This window comes from Canis lupus, chromosome 1 (genome assembly GCF_011100685.1).
Source record: "Canis lupus familiaris isolate Mischka breed German Shepherd chromosome 1, alternate assembly UU_Cfam_GSD_1.0, whole genome shotgun sequence".
NCBI classification, from domain to species: Eukaryota; Metazoa; Chordata; class Mammalia; order Carnivora; family Canidae; genus Canis; species Canis lupus.
The window spans coordinates 87,802,701-87,809,224 of record NC_049222.1 but is presented as its reverse complement, the minus strand read 5'-3'; positions in this window follow the sequence as shown (position 1 = coordinate 87,809,224).

Genomic DNA, 6,524 nt, shown 5'->3' with positions numbered 1-6,524 from the left:
TGGGAAATGATTTGCCTAGAGAAGTAGATGCAGATAAGGACATGGAGAACCTTGCAGGCCATATTAAGAAGACTGATCTCGGGGCATGCTGGTGGCTCAATTGGGGGAGCATCTGACTCTTGGTTTCAGCTCAGGTCATGATCTCAGGGTCTTGGGATCAAGCCCCGTGTTGGCTCCACGCTGAATATGGAGCTTGCTTAAGATTCCTTCTCTCAAAAAAAAAAAAAAAGATTCCTTCTCTCTCTGCCCCTCCCCACCCCCTTTCCTGTGCTCACTCTCCCTAAAAAACAAAACAAAACAAAACAAAAAACAAAGAAAAGATGGACCTTAATCCTCTTGATGATGGTGCCATAGGAGGTACTTGCGAAAGGAAGGATATGGACATATTTACAGTTGGGATCAGCGATACTGCAAAGTGGAAGGTGAAATTTCAAGAGGAAAACGAGGAGACTAGGTTGAGTTAGGAGGCTTTGCAAGTAGTACGGGTTACATACGAGATGGAAACCTGAGTTAGCTGGAGTGAAGAGGGCCAGGGACAATATTAGAAGCATGGATGCCTTGTATCCACTCCCTTCCCAAGATCTCTTAAAGTCATCTGAATGTTTTTGTAGTTTTGAATCCTATTAGCTCTCAGAAGACACTTGCCAATCTGAATTCCCACTAACAATATGCCCATCGCTCTCAATACTTGACAGAATGGGGGCTTTCAAAAAAATTTCACCAATTGCATAGGCAAATAACTATTTTATATTTTATATTGTATTTTTGATTGAAAGCATTAACATTTTTTTAGACATTTTTTAAAATTTATTTATTTATGATAGTAACAGAGGGAGAGGGAGAGAGAGAGGCAGAGACACAGGCAGAGAGAAGCAGGCCCATGCACCGAGAGCCCGACGTGGGATTCGATCCCGGGTCTCCAGGATCGCGCCCTGGGCCAAAGGCAGGCGCCAAACCACTGCGCCACCCAGGGATCCCGAAAGCATTAACATTTTTAAATTGTTCATTGACTGTCATTTTATAAAGCATCAATTCACGTCACTTGCTAGATTTTTCGAAATGTGTTCATTTCTTCATATTGACTTGTAAGAAGTTATTTATTAAAGATGCTAACCCTTTTGAACTCCATTTTTCCATATCCACACCTTTTGATTTTGTTTAGGCTAATTTTTCATTTATAATAGTTCCACATTATTAAATCGTTAAATCTATTCAGGTTTCTACTATTGGCTTCCACCTTTCACTTTACGCATTTGAGTTCCTCTCCAATCATGATTTGTGAATCTTTACCTATATTTTCTTTAGGTGCTTTAATCATTTTATTTAAGTCTTTAATTGATATAGGATTTATTTTGATATATGGTATATTCTGTATCTTAATTTTTTTCCAGATAATCAGTGGCTAAATGAAATGGATAATTCATCTTTTCCTATTGATTTGAAATGCCACTCTTATAAAATAAATTAAGTCTTCAAAACAGGCTGTATTTCATGGTAGGCCAAATTCCCCTACATTAACTTTCTTTTACAAAATATTCTCAACTATTCTTGTAAGTAAGGATTAAATTAGCATCGTATAGGAAACAGGTGTTTCTTATCATTTTCTATGCTCTATGTTCTAACAGTTTAAAGGTTTTAAAAAAAATTTTTTTTTTTTTTTGAGAGAGAGCATGACCAGGGAGAGAGGCAGAGGGAGAGGGAGAAGCAGACCTCTCCAGTGAGCAGGGAGCCCTGCAGGGCTTGATTCCAGGGATCATGACCTGAGCTGAAGGCAGACACTTTACTGACTAGAACCACCCAGGCACCCCTATTTTAACAGTTTAAAATCTAAAGGAGATAGCTCAAAGGTTTTCAAACCTCCTCAAAGATTTGAAAGATTTTACTTATAAAATTTTCCAGATGCTGGAATTGACATTTGTCAACTTCTTTTATAGTTTTTGGTTTGTATAATTATATCATCCATTAAGGTGCTTCTTTGGGGCGCCTGCCTGGCTCAGTCGGTAGAGTATGTGACTCTTGATCTTGGGGTTGTAAGTTTGAGTCCCACATTGGGTGTAGAGATTACTTAAAAATAAAATATTTAAAAAAGCAAACCGTCTTTTACTAAAAAGAGCCACTTAAGATGTCCAAAAAATTAACGTACACATCTATAGCTAATTTCCCTTTCAACTCATAATATGCATTCAGAATTTTTCTTTTTGTTTGTCTTTGCCAAAAATGTCCATTTTTCTGGTCTTTTCAAAGATCCACTGCTTGGGTTAAATATCAATCCTGCTTAAATTTTATTCTTTCCTTATGCTTTTCCTAGATTTTTTTTTTCACTTTTGGCTTCTTGAATAGATTGCTTGGTTATTTTGTTCATGGATATAAGCATATAAATGGCTCTAAGTTTTACTTGAGGTAGAGCTTTGGGGTTTATTTTGGATATATAATTTTCCCTATTTTTATTGTTCTAAACTCTGATTACAGTTTGTATTTTTTCTTCAACCTATGAATTATTTGACAGTATTTTAATTTCTAGTAATTAAAAAAATATCTTTGTTATGAACTGCTCACTTCATTGCCTGGTGGTCAGAAAGTGTAGTCTAAAACGTGTTACTTATAGTCTTATCATGTTCTATATTTTTGTCCAGGTTCCATGGATATTTGAAAAGAATATACATATTATAAAAATACTTTTTCTCATTTTGGGATAAGGCTGGTTTTCATAATATCCTCCTGCTGTTTTCTTGCATTTTTGCTTTGCATATTTTGATGGACTGTTACTAGGCACTGTTACATCTTCAATAGAGAATGCTCCTATACAAAGTAATTTTTCTTCCTTAAATTCTCTTTTCTTAAAATCTCATTATGAGTACTCTTGAATTGTTTTGTGAACCTTTTGCCTTGTCTATACCAATCACTCTATTTAATCAGTGTCGTTTCATCTTAGGTGAGTCTCTATTAAATGTGCGCGCGCACACACACACACACTTGCACTGGTACACACATACACGGGACTTCATTTTTTGACCCAAATTGAAAGTCTAGGGGTGCCTGAGTGGTGCAGGTCATGACCCCAGGGTTCTGGGATCGAGTCCCCTGTATCAGGCTGCTCAACGGGGAACCTGCTTCTCCCTCTCCTCCCCCTGTGCTCTATTTCTCTATCTCTGTCTCTCTCTCAAATAAAATCTTCAAAAAATATTGAAAATCTAACTTTAAGTAGGGACATTTAGGTGACATGTGGATTCTATTATCCTTCTTAGTTTGTCTGTTTCTTGAGTCTCCCTTCCTTCGCTGTGCATTGATCAAGGCTGCTTTGTTTTCACTTTCTACAGACTGTGCAAGAATTGACTCTACTTCCCCTTTATGTCTTTCACTTCCTGATGATTCCTCCCCCTACCCAACCAGATGTCTATTTTCACTGTTCTAATGTAACGGCTCTAATAAGCCACCAATAACTTCTGATTCCTAAATACAGTAAACACTTCCCTTTTCACTGAGCCCTAGTCTACTACACCCTCCTTGTAACATTCAACACATTGCCCACTGCCCCTTGTTCTAGGACCCTGTGCTTTTCTAGATTTTGCCTGTTTTGATATTGCTGTCCTCTTCGTCTTCCCTCTTCCCTCCCATTCCTCCTCCAGCCGCTCCTTTCCAGGTGCTAACCCCCTACCCCTCCCATCTGTATTCTATCTCGGGTGATTTCATCCACTTGTGGCTTCAGTTTCTATCAAATACGACTGACTTCCAGATCTCCAGTCCAGATCATTTTTCTGAGCCCTAAACTAACATATACCATCATTCTCTTGACATTTCTGTGTGATGTCTGACCAACACATCAACCCTGACATGTCCGAACATGAGTCCATGATTTTCCCTCATGCTGACCCTCTCTCCTTTCCTCCATCTGATCAAACTGCATTAACAGTGACCTGCTTGTTGCTCAGACCATAACCTGCGAGTCATTACTGGACCTTTCTATCCTTTACCTTTGACCTCTAACATCACTAAGTCCAAATGATTCTGCCTCCTACGAGTGGTCAGGGGATGGTCTGAATGACTGCCCCCTCCTGCAAGGTATCTGACTCTCAATTTCTTCATCAAAATATGTGGATAACCAAAGTATCTACCGTAAGGGGCTGTACAGAGCTGCTGTATGGATTAAATGAGAAGAAAGTCCTAAATACTCAGCACCATGACTAGCATATAGTAGGTGCTTAATAAATTGTAGCTAGCTAGTATGTAACTATATAAATTACTTTCTCTCTTTCTCTCTCTCTCTCTCACACATACATACATTTTGGTGTTCACCTTCATTTGGTTTTAATGGTTCTACTGTCCTACCTTTGAGACCTTGACTTGCGTGTTCTTATCAGTATCCTATCTCAAGAGCAGAATCTGAGTCCCTAACATCCTCTGCCCAGTTCCTAGCACACCCCAGCATGGTTATGAACTTTTACAAACCTCTTCAAGTGATTTACCTGCAAATACAAATATTCCCCTCCAGTATCATACAGTGGTTTCAAGCAGCCTCTAATCCAACCTCTTCCTCCGAGGTCCATGAACAAGCAAACACACGTAGGCCTATACAAATACCACACGTGTTGAAAGATGCAGAGTAAAATCATCTTGGGACTTGCCATAAAGGTCCTGTGAGCCCTGGTTAAGGAAGCAACCACCATCACAGCAAGACATGCCCCTTTTACAACATATAATGGCAGGGACAATTCACTCTTTGTCATTTATTACTTTTATTTGGACAACATATATACATATGTACAAAATACCTACTGTCAGAATCCTCTTTTATAATTTCATTTGATTTACAAAAACGGGACAGCAAAATAACTTAGGTCACTAATACTGTACAAAAATAAAACTGATTAAACAGTTGTAAAGATCAGTATCTTACAGTGTTACAGATCATTCATCTGTTGTGAAAGAACATCTCAATCTATCCAGAGTGATGAGCGCTGTGCTAAATCTACCTGCAAACTGACAACTAATCAATTTCTGTAATATGGCTACCAAATATAATTCTCAAAAGAAGCATGATGTAGAGCTAGACCTTAAAGCCAGGGCATCATTCCACAGTGGTGAAGGGCTTTCTTCTTCCCTAACCAAGGAGAGGAGTTATCTTAACTCTAAAACTATTAAATTTTCCAGAATATGACAACTACTTACAGTATTAGATAAAACGACTTTTCTTTCTTTTTAAACACCTGCAATAGTCTTTCAAAAAATTCAGTTTGGTTAAAAAAGTAAACAAAAATTACTATCCTGCATTTGGATTTTTATAAGTTAAATCCATGGTCTTTTTAATATAAAAAGTAATTGCTTCATAGTTTTAGTGTTCAATGAACTCTAGTAGTCCTATTTGAACCATATCTCGATATAGTAAATCTAATTAGAATGCTGGTTCCTGTTTCGTGACATTTTAAAACAGGATTTATCACGAAGAATAAAAAGCCTTGAGTTTATACGTTACGTTACTATAACATATAAGAGAATATCAAATGTGTGTTCTTCAACAACTTGAAAAGGCAAGTAACAACTTTTTTTGGGAAGTAAATTGTGCATTTTTTTTTTTAAACAAGTTGCTGCATTTATATCCATCTAAGTAAGTGCTGGACAAAAGCCACATATAGATTTACTCCTGAAACTACAAAGATTGTCTTTCACTGACTTTGCTTGGTTTTCCTTCATTTCTTTCTGTGAGGGGAAGATGAGTTTGTCCAAGTTGGTGGGTTGCTAGGCAACCCCAAACTCCTCACTCACTCAAAGGCAGCGTGCAGAGGATCACAAGCAGGACCGTTCCATGAGCTCAGTAAGAAATAGACAGCCTAACCTATTTCGTATGGAAGAACAGATGTCCTTGAAACTTATTTTGGACACAGAAATTAAAATTTGGTTTAAAATAAGCGTTTCAAAAATCTGAAACAGAGGTAGAAAGTGTTCTTTATTTTTCCTGACATGTTTTCCCGTGAGAAAACACTTTCCTTTTTATCTCAATGGACTGTTCCCAGTCCCTAATGTTAAAAGCAGTTCTCTTTATAGAACTACTAATACAACTACGTTGGTTAAACAAACAAAAAAAAAATAACACCGTGCTAGTGATGGCTATTGTATTGGAAGTCAGAGTCAGCCAGGACCCACGCCTGCCGTAGGAGCCCACACTGCTTCTGGACTGGAAACGCGCCTGTGTCGGGTGAAGTCACGAGTTCACCTTCAGGGAGGCCCCCTACGTTTGCACGACACAGCTTACAGCACGTGTATAAATGAGAGTGCACCATAGCTCCCTGGTTTATATATTGGATAAAATTGTCAGGAAGCATGATTTCTGACAAAAGAAAATGTAAACATTTCTCCCATGGTCACTGCTGACTCTCTTACTTGAGGTTTCTTCTTCGCTATGAAAACAGTTCATTGTTCTGACCACGTGAAGGCCAAACTTAAGTTTTCAGGTAAATGGCATATTATGGATGTAGTGGTTTAGGCCATTGTAGACACCTGGATATAAGATATCTAGTGGTGAGGCTTCT